Here is a 21,998-nt window from a genome sequence, read left to right as displayed (position 1 = left end):
AAGAAATGACCAAACAAACAACAGTGACAACATCAGTCCCAGGGAGGGGGAGGCTACACTAGTTGGTATTCCAAGTCAGTACAATACATTACCTACAATGTCAAGTTTTTAAAAAGATTTTATTTATTTATTCATGAGAACACAGAGAGAAGGCAGAGGGAGAAGCAGGCTCCTTACAGGGAGCCTGATGTGGGACTCAATCCCAGAATTCTGGAATCATGCCCTGAGCCAAAAGCAGATGCTCAACCACTGAGCCACCCAGGCATGCCATAAAATATCAAGTTTTTAACAAAAAATTATGAAGCTTGAAAAAAGTTATGTCAGTAAAACTGAGGGGACCCAGATTTGAACTTACTAGACAAAGATTTTTAATTAGCTATCATAAATATGTTCTAAGAAAGAAAGGAAATCATGTCTAAGATATCAAAGGAGAATTTGGCAACAATGTCTCACCAAAAAGAGATTATCATAAAGAGATGGAAATTATTTTTTATGGAAATGCTGGAGTTGAGAAGTATAATAACTAAAATGAAAAAGTGAGTGTGGGGGCGCTCAGTAGTATTATGAGCTTGAAAGAAGATTCAGCAAATACAAAACAGATTAATAGAAATTATGCAATGTGAACAACAGATAGTAAAAACATCTCAAATTTAATTACGACTACTAATCTACACATGCACAAACTTCCACAAACCCCAAGTAGAATAAGTACAAATTTACACCCAGAAACATGATAGTCAATATATTGAAAGCCAAAGATAAAGATTATTCAAAGCAGCAAGAGAAAAATGATTCATCATATACAAGGGATCTTCAGTAAGCTTAACATCTGACTTCTTATCACAAACCGTTGAGGTCTGCAAGGTAGAATACAAAAAAGAAAAAGAAAAGTGTCAACCAAGAGTTTTATAACCATCAAAACTGTCTTTCAACAATGAAGGCATATTAAGACATTTCCCAGATAAAAACAGAAAATTCATTTCTAGCAAATCTATGCTACAAGAAATACTAAAGGAAGTTCCTTAGGCTGAAAGCAAGTGATGCCATACAGTAATTCAAATTCTCTCTCTCTCTCTCTCTCTCTCTCTCTCTGTATCTCTCTCTCTCTCACACACACACACACTAAAGAATGCCAGTAAGGTGATTATGTGGTTAATGAAAAAATATAAAATGACGTAATGATGGCCAGGTGTCTTGTAACCCCATTCAGGCAGTCTCTCCTCTGCTGTCTTTTCTTCAACTGCCTCTTCTTCAAACCAGCCCGATTTTGGCATCCAGTCCCTTCCCAGTTTCATTCTCATTACTGAACAATCTCTAAGCCACTGTGTCATATTCCTTAAGGTTTTGGGCCCCTGATTCCAAGGCTTCCTCCTTATACAGTTAATGTCCATACCCATGGTCCCTCCAACACCCAAGTTGATTGTGCCTTGAGACATTCAACCCCAAGATTCATTCCCCTGACTTCAGCTCCCACAGGTATGGTCACACCCTGAACCTCTCATCACTGGGAGCTTCTCCTCTTCTGGCATTTCCTCTCTTATACCTTTGGCATTCTTCCTCCCAGTCCCACTGAACCTGTCTATCTCACCACCTTTAGTCCTCCTAGATATTGGTAAACCATCTTAGGAGAAGGAGCTTCAAGACACTAAGGTCCATTTTACAAATCTGCATCCTACCTTCCTAGCCAGACATTATTTCTTATCCACCACTTCATCCTAATGTCCACTTGATCCCCAACCTTAGTCTTGGCTGCCCCTTAACCTTGAATAAGACACATACATTCTCCTTTTTTGTCTTGATCTTGATCCTTTGCTCTGTGGGTTTTTTTCATGCACCCTCATGCACAGGTTTTATTCATCTCCACATCTCACTCATTAGCCAGCCTTCCCATTTGGCCTAGCCCAGCCATGTTGGTCTTCATAGCAGGCCTCACCTGCAGGGTGGAGTCAAGCAAAATCTACTCTTCTGTGTCCCACAGACCCCAATCCCTTGACCTCCCATCTTTCAGCTCTCTTAACAGATTTTCTTATTTTATTTCCCATACCATACTTAATTGTCTTACTTTCCCCTTCCTCACAGCTACTGTTTCAACCCTTGACACACCCCTCTCTCACAAGGGATAGCCTCCCTTGCTATTTAACTCAGGGAAAGTGTATAGCTGTCTCATTTTATGTGAGAGTGGGAACCTGTGTATGTCTGTGGACAGAGACTTCTGAGCAGGTAAAAGGCATTACTGTGGAAAAGAATAGACCCTCTGATACTATAATTTCCAGCAAGGGTTTCCATTCCCAAGCAGCACTGGGGTGGGAGGGGGCTCCACTTTCATAGTCCCTGCTACAGGAAGAGGGAGCACAGAAGCCTTGAGCTTAAACTTGGCCTTAGGACTTTGGCCTAAGAATTTAAACCTTCATGAGAAGAACAAAACAGTAAAGCCTGGTAAGCAGATAAAAGGTGGGCTCAGAGGCCAGCAACAGGCATCTCTGAAGACCACAGTTTCTCAGGGAGGAATTTGGATGTGACAGACAAGCTCCTGCTATCAGAAGGTAGAAATGTGTGCATTTTTTTCACAGCGAGTATCAGAATTATTTTCAAAGAGGTCCAAGCCAGCAGATAAAGTAAGGTATGCATTTGGAGAAATGGTCAGTCTCCCTCCTTATTCCCTTATGCTGAGACCCCAGGTCCTCCTGGCACCTGGGTACAGGAGACTCTGGGAGCATCAGGAGATATTATTGTCATCTCTGACACTGCATTCTCATGCAGGCAATGGCAGGCTTGGTATTGGCAAGGCTCTCCCAAGCAGCTGGAGAGATGCAAACACACCCACAGAAACTAGAGTCCAAAAGGAAGACAGCTGCTGCCAGCATTGCAGAGGCTTCATCACTTCATTTCCACCCAGCTCACTTTGCTTTCACCCATGCTTAAGACACACACACACACACACACACACACACACACACATTTACCCACATACCAACATATATGTATACAAACCACACCTCACACATGCCCTGCACCCGTAGTTATTGACCTCCTCTTGTACCTCCAGACTTTTCCACCACATACTACATTGCCTCTCCTGCACACATAGTCCAGGCACTCCCATCCAGGGGCAATCAGCTGTCAATATTTTCTTTCCAAGAGACTATTCACCGTCCTTCTCCTTCTCTTCACCAGCACGTCTTGTAAGAATTTTCTGCACTTCATCACTCCTCATCTTTAACCACAACAGTCTGGATTTGACCTTAGACCACACCACACCCCCTGCAACACCCTGCAAAATCAGAGCAAGCTCCAACATTTTGGATACAGGGTTGTTTCCAGGATTCTTACTATAATCAAGCCACTGGCAGCATCTGACCAACCATTCCTAGCAATTCTGCTCTCCTTTGTTCCCCTAGGGCACCTCATTCTGGTTCTCTTTCTTTAACTGCTTTTTGTTTTCTCTGACTGATCTACAAATAGCATGTAAAACTTAGCCCCTTTCTCTACAACCTCTACTTGAGAGTGTTTCCTCTTTATTATGAACTACAATCAGAATCTTCATTCTCAAATGCAGCTTACCTCTGGTCACCAGATTTCCAACTACCCATTGGAAAAGTCTCTGGGAGCAGGGAATCTTTCAGGCACCTTTAAACTCAACCTGTTTGAAATAGAATGTCCTTATAGGTCCCTCCAATAAAATATTGTGGTATAGAAGAAGGAACCTCACACCACCTGACCTGTCTCCAAAATGAGTGAGCAATTTGGGATTATGAGTACATTTAGTGAGAACCACAGATAAGTTGAACCACAATGCAGATTAGCCAAAACGAGATGAGAATCCTGACCATAACTTTAACGGAAAAAAATTTACCATGGCTAAAGGCTTTCAAACCATTCCATTCTTTTCTCTAGGTAATTACATGTTATATTACCACTAAATATCATCCCAATCATAAAACTGATGGCACCGATCAGGTGACATGTCTCTATTGCATGTCAACTCTGTGTTGTGCAACCCTCTTCTTCCATGTTCATCAACGACTTGCCCATCTAAACCCTTCGGGCACATGGCCTCTCCCTGTCTGATACTGTTGATGGCTAACACGCAGGAGAACTGTTACTCAATTTGGAGTTTACAAACCAGAGTGTCAGTCACAGCCACATTATGGGGAGCCTTCAGTATGGGTGACATTACTTTTCTGCATCCTTGTGAAGAAAGGAATGGTTGGGATTTGGTTCTTGTTTTCTTGTTGATGTCAGAGAGGGAAGGAAGGTAGAAATATATCTGTGTTACAAGTTACACTGCCTCCAGCAAGAACTGCTGTAACAACAAAGGAAATGCATTTTCTCACCCTACTTGTTGGTGCATGATTTGTTTATTCATGGAGAGACAAGCGCGCAGTAGAATATGAAAAGTGAAAGCCTGCAAAAGAATTTTAAAATGGTGTTTATACTCCTATTAAAGTTCATTCTTGATGTCACAGCAGGAAGACCAAATCATAAAAGTACATAATGTACTTTAGAAATAATAGAGCTGCTGCAGAGGGAAAGAAGGAGGGGTTAGGAGAGGGGGCAAGAAAGATGCTGGGACTGGCAAGGAGTCAGGGAGGGGAGAACTGAGAAAAGCAAGGATTGGGGCATAGAGGAACTCTCTCTAAATCTGCAGACCTTTGAATTTCTCACTTGATCTACTGCCTCTTTCCTTTTTGTGTGAAGTAGGGTTTGTAATGAAAAAAAATTGTTTTAAGCCCCCTATAACACGGGGTCCCTGGGTGGCTCAGCGGTTGAACGCCTGCCTTCGGCCCACAGTGTGATCCTGGAGTCCCAGGATCGAGTCCCACATTGGGCTCCTGCTTTTCCCTCTGACTGTGTCTCTGCCTCTCTCTCTGTATGTGTCTCTCATGAATAAATAAATAAAATAGTTTTTAAAAGCCCCCATAACAATTTTCCCAGAGATACTTCAACTGTGAGTGGACGTGGTAGTTCCTCCAGCCCTCCACAACCTTCAAGTCTATGAACAATCCAGTGCAGGGCCCTCAGCTGGCTAACAATGAGGATCTGCTAGAGAGGAGCCAAAGCACACTTCAGTGCAGAACTGCAGTTGGTTTGTCAAATTCATAAACTGCTAGAAGGTGTCAGTAGCACAATAATTGCCCTTCAGAATGCTTCAAAATGAGGAAGAGGGCATCATTTAAGCCAAAAGAATAAGAAAGGGGTAATGATCAGCCATGTTCCTATAGGTGAGCCAGGGGAGGAGGGGAAGCCATGTGCTCATGCTGGTCCTGTAGGCTGAGAGCCGTTCTGGTTACTGCTTGATTCTAGCATCAGACAGTCCTGAGTTGAATTTCAGTTTCTTCCAACAAACTTGGCAAGCCTGTGTAGGCACATAACCTCTCTAGGCCTTTGTCTTCTCCTCTAGGAAATGAGAATGACAAGGGACACCTCTTGTAAGATTTGTGATAAAATTTTAAAGCACAGAGTGTGTAAAGTGCTTATCGCAGTGTGCCTTATACACATGCATGATGCTCAGAAAAAAGTTGGTTATTAGCATGCTCTTTCGGGGCTCCAGTAGATACTACCACTTTTCAGTCTCTGCTTCTTTTCCTTTGCAGATCTTTTCATTTGAGTAAATGACTGTTACCCATCTAGATCTGATACCTGACCAGCCTAGCCAATCAGCCCATTCCTTACCCTGTAGCACAGGCATGGGGATGGGGGAGGTAGGCCAATGAGAGCCTTCTTTAGTGATGTCTATGTCTCTGGAATTATCCTCTGTAACATGATATTGAGAAGTCATCCCTGCCTCTTCCCAAAAACAGTTGGTCTGAGGATAAAGATAATAGGGAGAAACAAGAGCTTAAAGATAGAGAATATCTGGAAAGCCCCTCTAGAACCCTGGGATCCAGTCACCAGCACCACCCATTGAAACATTCCAAATATGGCAGCTACTGGACCCTCCTTTTGGCATAAGCTACTTTAAGTTGGTTTTCTGTCTCTTGCCACTAACCTGGATAAATGCATACCATCCTCCTACTCAAGATAGAGAATGTGAGTAAGGGCACCTGACAATGCCATGACTGGGTGCCAATACTGATTATGCACCAGAATCAACTGTAGATCTTTTAAAACAATACAAAATCTAGATCCCATCATCCCCAGAGATTCTAACTCAACATAACTGGAGGGGGTCCACAGTCCTTTTGGGTTTTTATAGAGGCTTTATCACACAGACATGATTGATTACATCATTAGCCATTGACGATTGAACTCAATCTCTGACCCCTCTCTCCTCCTGGGAGGTCCAGGGCTGGGATTGACAATTCTGACCCTCTAATCTCAGGTTTGGTTTCACTGGCAACCAGCCCCCAACCCTGAGATGCTTCTAAAAGTTCCTTTATATAACAAAAGGCATCTTTATGGCTCTTCTCAGGAAATTCCAAGTGTCTTAGGATCCTGATTCAGAAATGGGGACAAAGACCAAATACATATTTCTTATTATAAATCACAATATCACAATGGTCTTGCCCACACCATCTCTCATTCCCATCTAATTCTAGAGTCAGTGCCCTCTTCTGCACATCTCAGACTCCTTTAAGTTCATGAACCTATGTGTACAAAGGGAGGTTTCTCAAAATGGGGTTCAGGACTGTCCACACTCGGTCCCCTGGAAACACTCAGGGGGACAGATTCTGTTTGCTAGTCTTCGCCCAGAGCCATGGAAGCAGACCCTACTAGAGCTGGGGCCAGGAATCTGCACTTCTGGCAGCCCCCCGCAATTCTGAGCACAGAGTTGAAGAATCTCCATGGTGGGTGGGTCCCTGCTTCCTCTCTCCTCCTCTCGTTAAATAGTGGAAATCAGACAGCTGGGCCTGAACGGGACATAGGGAGGAAAAGAATGCTGCCTTGCCTCCCCCCGGAGCATCATCTATTAGGAGGCCTTGGATGAAAGGCAAGAAGGAAAAATGGTTCTTCTACCAAGGCTGGCATTTTAGAAAACCCTGTTTCAAATACCCTGAATTTTGAGGCCTGAAAATAGTTATTATTTTTGCCCTCATTACCTTCTTTCTCTATTTAAAATGTAATCATTGTCAGAAGAAAACTGCAGCTATGCACATCCCTGCCAAAGCCTCACACAATAGACACTAAAAATAGGGCTCTGCCTCCGAGCTCCGCAAAATTCTCCAAAATGAAATACACACACACACACACACACACACACACACCCCTATTACTGGAGGTCTGTCCTGTCGTCTAGTGACATCCATTTTGCCTTTTATTTCCCCAAAATAGCCTTCCCTTCTTTTCTGAATGACCTCTTTTTCCTGATTTGCACTGGTCAGGGCAGTGCTGGCCTGGCCTGACCCCTTCAGCCACTCTTCTTGAGTTTTCTCTTTCAGTTCCTGACTCAGTCACCACTGGGGATAGAGCCGATCAATCTGGAACCTTCTTGGCAAACTTCAGATTTGCCTGCAGCTCTGATGATGCCACCCTAGTCCTGTCTTCCCCTCACAGTAGCCCATTAGGTAAAAGCACCTAGAGATTTGAATGTAGCCTGGCCAGGCAGGAGGCTGCCCCTAGGTCAGAGCACAAGTCCCTGTGTTGAAACGAGAATTGTAAGGAGAAAGGCCACAGAGTGACTTCACAGAGTGAGCTAGAACAATGTGAACGCCGGGACGAAGCCCAGTGTCTAAAGAGTGGGAATTTCACACAGGCAGACGTATTACTGCCTTGGCATTCTGGCAAATTATAATACCCAAAATAGCATGACTTCTTTTAAATTCCTCCTGGCATCTGCCCACAGCACCCACACCCAGGAAATGGTGGGTGGAGTCTGTTTTCATCCACTGCAGTGAGCTAGAACAATTTCACTCGCTTTGTAACAGAATATATATGGGAAGTGAATGCAATGCAGGCAAGGGCAAGGCCCTCACGCAATGATTTCATTCTCTTTGGCTTTTCCTTCTGTTGCACAGGTCCATGGGTTAGGGGTTTGTGGCCTCCACTATTGTGAAGCACCCCATCAGCCCTTGGCTCAATTTCCTAACCTGGTGTCTAGAAGCCAGTGTGTTCCAGAGCTGCTGCAGGCTTATTTCAGCACTAGGGGTTCCAACACCTCTGCAGCCTTTCTGGATCTGGGCCTGGTTTTCTTCTCTGCAGCATTGCCCCAAACAGCTCACAGTTGCTCTGTGAAATGGACTGAGCAGAGCAAGGCTGACTCCACCATGGTGTTTTATTATGCCAAGGAGCTGTGGTCAGTCACGTTAACCTGGAGTAATGCTCATTATCCACAGACCTTTCCAGCATCACCTTCTCTGGGCATTTCTGGGCATGCTTTTACTTGGGCGGCTACCACCACCCAATAGATATATTCCAGGAAAGGTATGTGTGAGAGGGATTTCCTAAATTTTATTTTGTGCTGAAAACAAGTAATTATCTTAGTAGTTGTAGAAATTTTGTTTTCATTGCTAATTCTTTTAACCTGTGGCTCACTTGTGCAAATATTCACTGACTTTCCAGAAACACACAGAGTCATGTATATACTAATTCTTTCACTTATTTAGTGCTGTGTTAGAAACCATTCAGATTTTCTGGCCTAAAATAACCATTTTATTATTTCTCATGATTCATTGGTTTGACCGGACATCCAGGATGGCTTTTTGCTCGTATGACTGGTACCTGGCTGGAGTTGGCTGAAAGGCTGGGCCCTCTCATTCAATCCACATGATCTTTCCTTGTGGCTAGCTTGAGCTTCATGACAGCATGGCAGCTGCCTCCAAGAGAGAGCATTCCAAGAGGATAAGCCCTGCTTTGCAAGCATGGATCAAACCTCTGCTTGCACCCCTTTTGCTAATGACCATTTGCCCAAACCCATCATATGGCCAAGCCCAGAGACACTGTGCTGGAAGGCAGGGCTCCTTGGGAGCTACAAATTTAACAGTCTACCACACCAGTCATTCCACAAATGCAACCCACTTAGAGATAACTGACTCTGACACACATTAAACACCATAAGCAAGTTGTGCTGCCTGCTTTTCTCAGACAGGAAAGTGGAGCAGACGTAGAGTCATTCAGTATAAGAGGAAGAGTGGCCAGCTCTCCTTAACAAGCAAATTCTCATTAACACCAGAGGAAGCTGGAGCACTGTTTTAGTCTGTTTCCTTTTGCCATTTTCATTTTACTAACTTTTAAAGATAATGCTTTAATTGAAAAAATAATGTGTACACATTATGGTTCATTATTTACATTGTTCATATGGTAGACTGTTTACATCGTTTATGTGGTTCATTGTTTATATGATTTGATTGATAATAACTAATTACATCATCTCTGGCCCACAGTCTTCACTCATGCTTTCCTTCCCCTGAGAAACAAGACCACCATGTTTGTTGGCAAATTCCCCAGTTCTGCAAATGTGTCTTCCCTCAGAGAAAACTTGGCCATCTGATGCCGATCTCACCTGCTGTGTCTTTAAGACACAAAACATCTAGTGGGCTCAAATGTTCCTTCCCTTGGACATGAGTATTCATGAAGTCTAGCAACCAGCACTTTAAAAACTCAACTCAAGTGGAGGATTTGTTTCATTCTGTTGTTAAGTAGAATTGGTCCACTGTTCTAGAGTCCTGAAGATATAAAGTTTGGATTTTAAAACCTCAAAAAGTAAATTCAAGGACAGTTATTTCAAATAACAGTAATAGACAAGAATTTAAGATATGCAGTAACATTAAATAGTACAAGAATAGTAAGGTGGAGCCGAAGTAATATTTTTTAATTTAATTTAATTTAAATTCAATTAATTAACATATAGTGTATTATTAGTTTCAGAAGTTGAGTTCAGTCATTCACCAGTTGTATATAGCACCCAGTGCTCATTATATCACGTGCCCTCCTTTATGCTCATCACCTTGTTACCCCATCCCCCAGAAGTAATTTTTAAGAACTTTTTCTTATGGAAAATTTGAAACATTTATATAAGTAGCCAGAATAGTAAAATGAACTTTCTGGTTTAGCTCTAGTAATTAACATTTATTGCTGATAAATGATAACATTTATTGTTCATTTCACCTCTACCTGTTCCCCCTACCCACTGCCAGGTAGTTTTGAGGCATATCCCAAGATATCATATCATTACATGTAAATATTTCAATAAATCTAAAAATAATTATGCTGAATGAAAGGAGCTACATAATACTTTATAATTTTATATTTTTGACTTCTAGAAGGTGCAAATGAATCTATATTTACAGAAATTAAATCAGTGATTGAGATGATGTGGGAGAGGCAAGGGAGGGGAATTACAAAAGAACGTCAGACATTTGAGGGGGTGGATATGCTCATGTGGTGATGGTTTCACAGGTGGATATGTATGTCACAACTTGCCAAACTATAGGGTTTAAATATGTGTGCAGGTGATTGTACATCAATTATGCCTCTGTAAGTCTACTTTAATATAACACATTAAAGTTGATGATTGGGTTTAAAAAGAGTGAGGGTCTTAAAACTTGAATTAGATGTTTAAATAATTGTTTTATCCTTTCTATTTTTATTGACTCAAACATTTAATGATGTGCACTGCTTCAGCTGTAAGTCACAGGTTGTGTTGTATCATTTTTTCTTTTTCTTTTTTTTAATTTTTATTTATTTATGATAGTCACACAGAGAGAGAGAGAGAGGCAGAGACACAGGCAGAGGGAGAAGCAAGCTCCATGCACCGGGAGCCCGACGTGGGATTCGATCCTGGTCTCCAGGATCGCGCCCTGGGACGAAGGCAGGCGCCAAACCGCTGCGCCACCCAGGGATCCCTGTATCATTTTTTCGATTGTCATTTCCTAAAATCTCTGCAATTTGACATGCATTTTTCTCTTTTGACCTAAGAGATATTTAGGAGAGATTTGTTTATCTTTTTAAAAATTTCAGATAGAAGAATCTTCTTCTGTTAGTTTCTATTTAGTTATTAGTGTCTAGGCTAACCATTTTATGATCAGAGTATTTTGCCTGTACTGTTTCTCCTTTTGGAAATTCATTAAGATGTTCCTTGTAGTCTATCATGTGGTCACTTTTCATGTGTGTTCCCTTGACCCTTGAAAAGAAGGTAGATCCTTCATTTTCAGCATGTAGATTTTGACATATATTAATCAGATCAACATTCTTAGTTTTGACTTCTTTTGTTATTTGACATTAATTCTGACATGAATTAACAGGATGGAAAAGTTTCCTTATGACAAGTGTGTTTCTGTTTCTCCTTATATCTTCTGTAATTTCTGCCTTGGGAATATTGCTGCCCTGTGATTTTATCCATAGATATTCATTCATTATTCTGTCTTCATTGTGCAATGCATTCTCAAACATTATAATACCCTCTTCTTTGTCTCATTTAATGGTTTTTGTCCTGAATTTACTCTTCTTTGAAGGTAAACTGACAGTACTTGCTTTCTTTCGGTTGTGCTTGTCTGGTACATGTTGGCCATCCTTTTCATTTTCAACCTTAATGATTTATTTACTACCTGAGACATGTTGCTTTTATTTTTTGATTTTTTTTGAGATATGTTGCTTTTAAACAGCATAAGATTTGGCTGTGCTTTATGTTACAATGTGAAAATCATTTATTTTAATAATCCCATTTATGTTTCTTAGTAGGAGTTTGATCTTAGATCTGGCACATTGCAGATGGTCTTTGACTTACAATAGTTACACTTTAATGATTTTTTTGGCTTTAAGATGTTGCAAAAGTGATACACATTCAGTAGAAACCATGCTTCAGATTTTGAATTTGGACCTTGTCAGGGCTGGTGATTTGTGGCCTGATCCTCTCTCAGTGCTGGGCAGAGGCATGGAGCCACAGACCTGCCTTAGCCACATGATCACAAAGATCAACAACCAACATATTTACAACTGCTCTATCCCCATACAACCATTTTGCTTTTCACTTTCAGCATAGTATTATCCAATCACTGGGATATTCAATACTTTCTTATAAAATGGGTTTTGTGAGAGATGATTTTGCCCAACTGTAGGTTAATGTAAGTGTTCTGAGCATGTTTAAGGTGGGCTGGGCTATAATCTGTGATGTTCGGGAGGTTAGGGTGCATTGAATGCATTTTCAACTTACATTGTTTTCAATTTATGATAGGTTTATTGGGATGTAGCCCTATGTAAATTGAAGAAGATCTGTATTTTTTTTAAAGTTATTTAAGTTCCAGTTAGTTAACATACAGTGTAATATTAGTTCCAGGTACACAATGTAGTGATTCAGCACTTCCATACATCACCAGGTGCTCATCACAAGTGCCCTCCTTAATCCCCATCATCTCTTTGACCCATTCCCCCACCCACCTCCTTTCTGGTAACCATCTGTTTGTTCTCTATAACAGTCTGTATCTTGGTCTGCCTCTCTCTTTCCCCCCCTTTGCTTGTTTGTCTTGTTTCTTAAATTCCATAATGAGTGAAATCATACAGTATTTGTCTTTCTCTGACTGACTTACTCCACTTAGCATAATACTCTAGCTCTGTCCATGTTGTTGCAAATGGCAAGATTTCATTCTTTTTTATGGCTGAGTAATATTCCATTATATGTATCATATATTATATTTATATACACACACACACACACACACACACATACACATGCATGCACACACACCTCACCTATTCTTTATTCATCTATCAGCCAATGGACATGTGAGCTGTTTCCATAATTTGGCTATTATAGATAATGCTGCTATAAACAGAGTGCATATATCCCTTTGAATTAGTAGTTTTGTATTTTGGGGGCAAATACATAGTAGTAGATTGCTGGATCATAGGGTAGTTCTATTTTTAACTTTTTGAAGAACCTCCATACTATTTTCCAGAAAGGCTGCATCAGTTTGCATTCCCACCAACAGTGGCAAGAGGGTTCCCCTTTCTCCACATCCTGACCAATACCTGTTATCAATTTTTGCCAATCTGACAAGTATGAGGTGATATCCCATTGTAATTTTGATTTGTATTTCCCTGATGATCAGTGATGCTGAACATCGTTTCGTGTGTCCGTTGACCATCTGTATGTCTTCTTGGGAAAAATGCCTTTTCATGTCTTTTGCCCACTTTTTAATCAGATTTTTCATTTTTGGATTGTTGTGTTTTATAAGTTCTTTATATATTTTGGATATTAATCCTTTATTAGATATGTCATTTGCAGATATCTTCTGTGGATTGCCTTTCAGTTTTGTTGATTGTGCCCTTCACTGTGCAGATTTTATTTTGATGTAGTTCCTTTTTTTTTTTTTAATTTTTATTTATTTATGATAGTCACACAGAGAGAGAGAGAGAGGCAGAGACACAGGCAGAGGGAGAAGCAGGCTCCATGCACCGGGAGCCCGATGTGGGATTCGATCCTGGGTCTCCAGGATCGCGCCCTGGGCCAAAGGCAGGCGCCAAACCGCTGCGCCACCCAGGGATCCCTATTTTGATGTAGTTCCAATAAGGTGTTTTTTAAATTTATTTTTTATATTTTATGTATTTTTTGGTTTTGTTTCCCATGTCTCAAGAGATATACCAAGAAAGACGTTGCTATTGCCAATGTCAAAGAAGTTACTACCTGTGTTCTTTTCTAGGATTTTTATAGTTTCAGGTCTCACATTTAGGTCTTTAATCCTTTAATCTATTTTTTATATAATTTTATGTGTAGTGTAGGAAGTGGTCCAGTTTTATTCTTTTGCATGTTGCTGTCCAGTTTTCCCAATGCCATTGTTGAAGAGACATTATTTTTGCCATTGGAAATTCTTTTTTGCTTTATTGAAGATTAATTCACCGTATAATTGTGTGTTCATTTTTGGGTTTTCAATTCTGTCCCATTGATTTATGCGTCTAATTTTTTTAGATCTTATTTATTTTATTTGACAGAAAGAGAGAGTGAGAGAGTGAGCACACAAGCAGAGGGAGCAGCATGTAAAGGGAGAGGGAGAAGCAGGCTTCCCACTGAACAAGGAGCCCAACCCCAGGACTATGGGATCATGACCTGAGCTGAAGGCAGATGCTTAACCGACTGATCCACCCACGTGCCCTTATGTGTCTATTTTTGTGTCAGTATTGTACTGTTTTGATCACTACAATTCTGTAATAGAACTTGAAGTCTGAAATTGTGATGCCTCCAGCTTTGTTTTTCTTTTTTAAGATTGCTTTGGCTATTTGGTGTCTTTCGTAGTTCCATTCAAATTTTAGGATTGTTCTAGCTCTGTGAAAAATGCTGTTGGTATTTTGATAGGGGTTGCATTAAATGTGTGGGTTGCTTTGGATAATATAGACATTATAACAGTATTTATTGGAAAATATAATTTTGTTCTCTGAGTACAGTATTTTAAATCTTTCAATATAAGGTCTGTTTGTTTTCTTGGGTGGGGGTACAGGCTGAGAAATAGAGGAGAGAGAAAAGGAGGGAAGGGGAAGAGAAGAGAAAAGTTTTCGAGAGAAGAGAAACAAGTTCTGATACTGAAGGGGAACTGTAATATTGTTTTAATGATTATCTTTATAATTGTCAGACAAAATCCTCAATCATCTGCTTTTTAAACTGTTTTGAGCAATAATAAAATTCATATGTATTTTCTTCCCTTTCTTCTATCTCTTGTCCACTTCCTACTTTAGTCAATAATATTATCTTGATTAGTTTTTACTTTGGACTCTTAAAAAGATATGTTCTGCTATTTGAGTCTTTAAATTCTTCCCTCTATGTCCCTGATTTTATAGATAAGGCCATCGCGAGCTTCCTGACATCTTTACCTTTTCCCATCCCAGTGTTTGCCAGTTGTATTATTTCTACATTGTCAGAGCATACGACACTTATATTCTATTTTGTTACTCCAATCCCCACTTCACATTTACTTTTAGATCCAAACCTAAATATAATCAAGGCTTACAGTCACACTCTTGGCTAAAGTTTCTGCAGTTGAGTCTCAGTTGGATGAAGTTCATTTTCTGGTTGTTTCCTCAAGAAAGGTTCATGGAAACAATACTTTCTGAGTTCCTACATATTTAAATGGTTTGCAATAGGCTTTATAATTGTCGAACAGCTTGGATGATAGAAAATTCTTGGTTTGCACTTTCCTTAAATATCTTCTAAGTGTTTCTCCATTCTCTCTTTTTTTATATAGAGATTTTATTTATTTATTTTAGAGAGAGAGAGAGCTCACAAGCAAAGGGAGAAGCAGAGGGAGATCATCTCCAGCAGACTTCTCACTGAGCACGGAGCCAGATGTGGGGCTCAGTCTCAGCACCCTGAGATCATGACCTGAGCCAAAACCAAGAGCCAGATGCTTAACTGACTGAGCCCCCGAGGCAACCCTCTCCATTTTCTTCTAATGTTAAACGCTGTTGGGTGAAATTTGAGTTCAATCTGATTTTTTTTTCTCTTTGTAAGTGACTTGATTTTTTTATGCTTTACTGCCCAGAGGATGCTCTCTTTACATCAATAATTAGACTAGACTATGTCTCATATGGTGACTGTCCTGGATCAGGTTTCTGTGGGAAGTGGTGTGAACATCCAACAAGTAGATTCAAGTCTTGTTTCATTTTGAGAAATGCTTTGTTTTATATTTTAAAATATTTGTTACTTTGTATTATTTGGTTTCTTCAGGGACCCCAATTTTGCATATGCTGGCTTTCTTTTGACTTTCTGCTATCACTGTCATGTCCCCTTTGATTGTTTTAAACTCCCATCTCTAGTTCATGTAGTTTGCATTTCATATTTCTGCCCTTGGCTTCCTGCACAGCATTTGCTGCAGTGACTTCACTGCTTTTTAGCTCCATCCAATTTTGTCTTCGCTCGTGTGATGATGGCTTTATTTTTTCTATCTTTCCTGAGTCTTCTAGTCCTATCTCATCACCTCTCATTGCCTTGTCATCTTGTATTTGAGTACTTGCATTTGTGCTCTGTGGTTTCCCTCTAGAGACCACATTATTTTGCTAAGGTTTTTTTGGTTGTGCTTTGTCTCTAATTCGCGGAGGGATGTTTGATCATAATTTCATTTCTTCCAGGTCACATTTTTCTGGTGCATGTTCTTCTGTGACATGATTTGCTGTTCTTTGTGTCTTACGGTATGCTTGCTTGGGAGCTATTCTGTTTTCTTTTTCATTACTTATAGAGTATATGAGTTGGACTTTCCTAAATAAAGCTTTCTGCGGGAGGCTGTAAGTAGGGGTGAGGCAAAAGCAGCCTTCTAGAATCCTTGATCCCAAAGGACCTCTCGTTCTCTATTTCCACAGGGACAGACTGCTTCCTGAAAATACTATGTGATTCTTTATGGAACTCTGCCTCCTTGGCTTCTCTGAATCAAACTGGTTCCACAAGAGCTTCTGTTTCCAGCCCTTAAACCTCTAGGTCTTTCACCAGCCAGTGCAACAGGGGGCAGGTAAGCAGCTCACCTGCAGGAAGTTTAATTTTGTTTGCACTTTCTAAGCCCTGCTGCTACTGGCTCCTAGACACTCCTGCACCTCTTCCTGCAAGGTTTCTCCTCCTGACAGCCCCTAAGCATGTTTTAGAGTCTATAGCAAATGGAACTCTTTGAAGCTGTGATTTCTATGAGGGGAGGGAAGCACCACTACCATGCTCATTTCCAAGTCTGACCATTTGGAGAAATTAATACAAAACTTCTGTGTTCTCCTTCGAAAGGCTTTCAGCAGAGTGCAGTTTGAGGCATGATGGAGGTACATTCTTCCTGTATCAATTTGCATGCCCCTCTCTGGCCCCTACATGACTGTTCCAGCAGGTAATATGGTAATATACATTAGTGAAGCAAAGTAGAGAGCATATGTGTTATCTAAAAGCATACTATGTCAACTTGGGGGAAAACACATACACACATGTACTTGTGCGCACACACACACATGCAAAATGCACATGTACACACACACTTCGTGGGTCAAGTAGAATATATCTGCAGGCTCCTAGTGCACCACCTTCAGTCTAGATCATCTCTAGGGTCCTTTTTTTTTAAGATTTTGTTTATTTATTCATAGAGACACACAGAGAGAGAGAGGCAGAGACACAGACAGAGGGAGAAGCAGGCTCCATGCTGGGAGCCCGACATGGGACTCGATCCCGGGTCTCCAGGATCACACTCCAGGATCACACCCCAGGCTGCAGTGCAGGTGGCACTAAACCGCTGTGCCACCAGGGCTGCCCTCTAGGGTCCTTTTTTTGATGCCTCATAATAAGGATCCCCACCACAACTGCTTATTATCTTGGTGGCCTTTCCACTCCTCCACCAATCCTTAAGGCTATTCTTGATGATGACTTCATCTGTGTCATGTGTTTATGAGGAAACCTTGTTTTTAGCCTGTATGCTACAACTTCACTGTTGGCCCTGTTCCAATCTTACCATCCACAGCTTAACCCAATGCAGCTCTGCACAGGCTGGAATTGTCCTGGGTTCTTGCAATACACTAGGGACTCTAGTTGGTTCCAGAATTAGATTTTGATCCCCACAATCTCCCAGTTCCCATGCTTGCACACAGAGTGTGGCAACAGCTGGGTGGGGCAACTCTATGTGGAGAGGTGGGCAGAACAGAGAAGACAGGAGAGCCATTGTGACTGAGCAGCTTGGGTGGGCCTAAAAGGAAGCTGAGAATAGGCCCGAGAGGGGAGACCTATGCCCCAGCATGTCACCTGGGGCTCTCTACAGAGATTTCTGGGCTGCTGTGAAACTCCAACTGCTCTGGAACAAAGTTGAAATGTTGTTGGAGAGCAGCCTTGGCAGGGGTAGGGGCCAAATGTTCTGGATACTTACCAGAAATAAACAGACTGCAATGAAATAGATCAAGAATCCTTTCCAATTAGGACAGTTGTGTGGGTTTTTTTTTTTTTTTTAATTTCTGAAGTAAGAAAGGGAACAAAATGCAAAAATCTGTTCTTTTCTTCCAAAAGACTTTAAGTAGCAAATAAGCAAGGTGTCAGGACTGGGAAAGCCTTCTGTCTAGGCTATGAGTAAATGAACTTGCTTTTTGGTAAAGAGCTTGAGTTAAAATTAAACAGATACATATGCATAGCTTGCAATAGAATGATCCTGCATGCATCGCCTTAAAAAGAAATCTGAACATTTTTCTGAGTAGGGCAAGCAAAGAGAATCAGGCAACAGTCCCTCCTCCAGAAATCCATAAACAGCCCCTCTCCTTCTACCGCAGAGGAAATTCGTCAGAGCAGCCCACCAAATGTCCTCGTGATCTGAAAATAGATGGCACAGGTCTTTCTCTGGGCACTTCAGGACAAGGGCACTTGGGGCATCCCCAGTGACAGAGGCAACATCCGTATTAAGGACTGCCACGCCCACCTCCACCTCCACTGCCACCGCCAATGGGGTCTTCAAAGTCTGCAGAAGTATCTTCAGTCCCTACACCAATTATCTACGTTGGCCCGTTTTTATGTACATTTGAATCCAGTTTCAAATTCCAATTTAGATTCTGTAATCTCAAGACCTAGAATAGTGCTTGGCTCAAGTTGGTGCTCAATATATATCTGGAGGCTGGATGAATCTCATGCCTTGCTATTGCTTCCAGTCTTTAACTTCCTTCCGCCTCCTTATTTCAACTGTAATTGACTCTTTGAAAAGCTGACCCCAAAAGGTCATATTTTTTCCATATAGTTTCCATACACTTTTCCCCCCCATTTTTGCCACCCAGCAGAAGGCTCTCAGTGACCTTAGGGAGGGCTAATGGGAGCAACTAGATAACACTCCCAACTCTTCCCTCTGCTAGAAAAACAACTATACCAAGTTTACTCTAGGGACATAGGCAGATACTGAAACAGCCTGAACAATGTGGATTCAGGAAGATAAGTCACTTTTATAGTAAGTTCATCATAGAGGGAAACTGTCTAGAAGAGGGAGATTGTCTGTACCTGACCCCTGGCAAGACATTGAGAACGGACGACGCCATGTGTTTTTTACTTTCACATGCTCACTTTTTTATGACCAAATTATCATGCATAGCTTCTACAAATAGACCACTTGAACATCACTGTAGGCACTGTAGGGTGTGGTTTGATGGAGCCCAGGGAAAGGAGGTGCTGTGCACTGCCATGCACAGTGCTGAGGAAGAAGAGAGGGGCTCCAGGGTCATTGGTATGGAACATAGCTACTTTGTCCCTAGGCATTGCCACGGATTGGATTTTTCCCCTGAATATAGCAACACAGCCAGGCCCCAAGAACCCTACTACCCTAAGATCATCTAATTGATGCAAGAACCCTTAGTGCCAAGTGTGTATCTTCTGTCCTTCAGCAGCCCCATCTCTGCCCCCGTCCCCTCCCCCATCTAGCAAAATGGCTGCGTCCTCAGGCATCTGGCATTTGGTGGAAACACCTGCCAGGAATTTTAGGGGAGGGATATTTACCCTCCCAGCTCTCACCCTCTGGAGAGCAGTTTGACTCCTTTACACTTCCTTCTGTGCTCAGGCAATTAATTTCCCCTCCCCTGATATCATCTTTATCACCTCCTTGCTGCTTGTTCAGAAGTGGTTCATGGGATGGATTTCAACTGAAACCTTTGGTAAATCATGTGAAACTCTGCAGGTATAGGGTGTTGCTTCCCAACTGGTTTTGGAAAACCAGAGATGAACTTTTTCCTGGCTGAACCACTGCAGTCACCAGTGCAACAAACTTGGGAAGCAGTGTTAACTCCTGTCACCAAAGCCGAGTGAGATGCTACTAGATAACAGAAAACATACATTTGTCCTGCCCCTCATTCCCAACACAGAGCTCCCAAAACCTTTGTAAATTCCTAAGTGATAGGAATGTTAGGAGTATCTTTTGATTTACTGAGATGACTCTGGGTGGCTCCTGGATGGGGGCTAGTCACCAGAAAGGTCGAGCCATGATTAGAAGCTAGGACTTTTCAGCCCCACCCCCAACCTTTCATATAGGTGGTGAGGGGCTAGAAATATAGTTAATATTGATCATGCCTATATGAAGAAGCCTCTATGAAATCCTAATAGTAGGAGGTTCAGAAAGCATCCAGGTGGATGAACACATCCATACCAGGAGGATGACACACCCATATCCATGGGGACAGAAGCTCCTGCATTTGGGACACTTCCAGACCCGAACCTATATATCTCTTCATCTGGCTGTACATCTATATCCTTTACTATATTCTTTGATAAACTGGTAAATACAAGTAAGTGTTTCCCTGAGCTCAGTGGGCTGCTCTGGCTAATTAATCGAACCTTAAGGAGAGGCCACAGGAACCCCCAATTTGTAGCCAAATAGGATGGAAGTTGTGGGTAACCTAGGGACATATTGCTTGCAGTTGGCATCTGAAGTGGGGTGGGAGCAGGCTTGTGGGACTGAGCTCTCAACCTATAGGATGTGATGCTATCTCCATGTAAATGGCATTAGAATTGTGCCAGTTACATTGTAGGACACCCAGCTGGTGTCACAGAGAATCGCATGATGTGCAGGAAACCCCCCACACATCTGGTGTCAGAAGTATTATGAGTGTTTGAGTAGTAAAGGGGACACACAGGAAAGAAAAATGCAGAAGGAGGTGGAGGACTGGATTTTTCCTTACTTAGGAGATTGAACTGAGTTTTTCCTTTAAAGATGCATTTGTCATTTGCATGATGCATTCATTTCAGAGAGATGTGCCAATAATGTTCAGAGGACTTGATTAATTTTGACCAAGTTTGGTATTTGCTTTAATTTTTTTAAATCATCCTGTCTGAAATAAATGTTCTTAGTTAGGAATCTGCAGAAGGGATTTTTTAATGGATTTCAGTGTATTTCAGGGATATTAATAAGGCAAGAGCTGTGGTTCACAGAAACCACATGCTACATATGAAGCGGTTATTTCCATTATTAAGATCTCACTGAGTATCCTTACTGGAAGACCACTTAACCCTTACTATGAAAGCACTATTATAGTGCACTATTTAGTCTTCTAAAAGAGAGTTTCAAGTTTTATTACCCAGGCCCCTTCTTGTGAATGCATAAATCTCACATTGTTCCCACCTCACCCTCAAATCTGGAAATGTTCCCAGCTGAAAATCACTGTATCTTTTACATATTTCCTTTGCCCACAAAATTTCTGTTGAATTTTGTTTTGGGTGGTCTGTACTGCAAAAACACTAATAGCTTTTTTTTATTTTATAACACTAAATGTTTCTGTAATGTCAAATATGCTTTTTGGGGGGTATTGCATGTGGCTCCTTACATGTTCCTGATTAGGGGTGAAATATGTGGGTAGACTCCACCTTCTAGACAGTCATAGGTCTAAAAAATAACTTCCTGAGAGCAAACTGCTTAGTGTTTTTATCATTGGTTTTGTAAACACTTAAGCCTAAACTAACTCCACTTTTTGCAGAGAGAAAGAGAGTAAGGAGACAGGAGGACCCCACATGGGGAAGTAACCATGACAGCTCCAGGCTGAATTGACTGGAACAATCAAGTTGGGAAAATTATTAGTAAATTAGTTGTATTAGAACAGAAGCAAGTTGCCCATGGCCAGTGGCCACTGCAGCCTGCCCCACTGCTTCCTGCTGCCTGAACTTCAATTTTGGAAAATATGCCCAAATATTAACATTTTAGTAGCCACCTTTTCATTGTCAGCGTTCCTCATTGGCATTTGTAGGAATCAGCTGTTGCTGCATCGCTAACTACTTCAAAACCCAATGGCTTAAAACAATATCTGTTTACTATTACTCACAGTTGAACTAACCTTGCCTTTTCTTTTCTGATACTTGGATATCTTGGAGAGACTGCTCATCCCAAGGTTAGCTGTTTCTTAGAGAGAGTAAATGACTCAGCTAGGGTCACACCTTTCACATGGACTACTCCAGAGCCCATACCTTAACTGCCTTCTTCACCTCCCTGGCTTTCACACTTGAGCCACTTTTCACTTTTCAGCCCTAATCACCCCAGCGCCAGGATCAGACACCTAGGGACAGCCCAGAGCCTGCTGAAATTACCAAATTTTAACCAACCCTTGTCTGAGCATGCTTACCCTGTGTCAGTCAAACGGAAACTACAGTAAAAGCTCCTGTTCACTTTTCTCTC

At 41.5% G+C, this 21,998-nt stretch overlaps 1 long non-coding RNA gene across 4 annotated transcripts in view; it reads left to right on the top strand.

Annotated features, from left to right (window-relative positions):
• The window catches only part of LOC144323058 (uncharacterized), a 122,145-nt gene that overhangs the window by 76,352 nt on the left and 23,795 nt on the right, over positions 1–21,998 (top strand). Inside the window, exon 1 of one of the 4 annotated variants that reach the window (XR_013388604.1) lies at positions 16,225–16,364. The exons of the other annotated variants lie outside the window; for them this stretch is intronic. This is a non-coding gene — a long non-coding RNA (uncharacterized LOC144323058). Of the gene's footprint in view, positions 1–16,224; positions 16,365–21,998 lie in introns of those variants that run through there. 4 annotated transcript variants of the gene reach the window in all.

Source organism: Canis aureus, chromosome 11 (assembly GCF_053574225.1).
Source record: "Canis aureus isolate CA01 chromosome 11, VMU_Caureus_v.1.0, whole genome shotgun sequence".
Lineage (NCBI taxonomy): Eukaryota > Metazoa > Chordata > Mammalia > Carnivora > Canidae > Canis > Canis aureus.
This window is presented reverse-complemented; position numbering and strand designations above follow the sequence as displayed.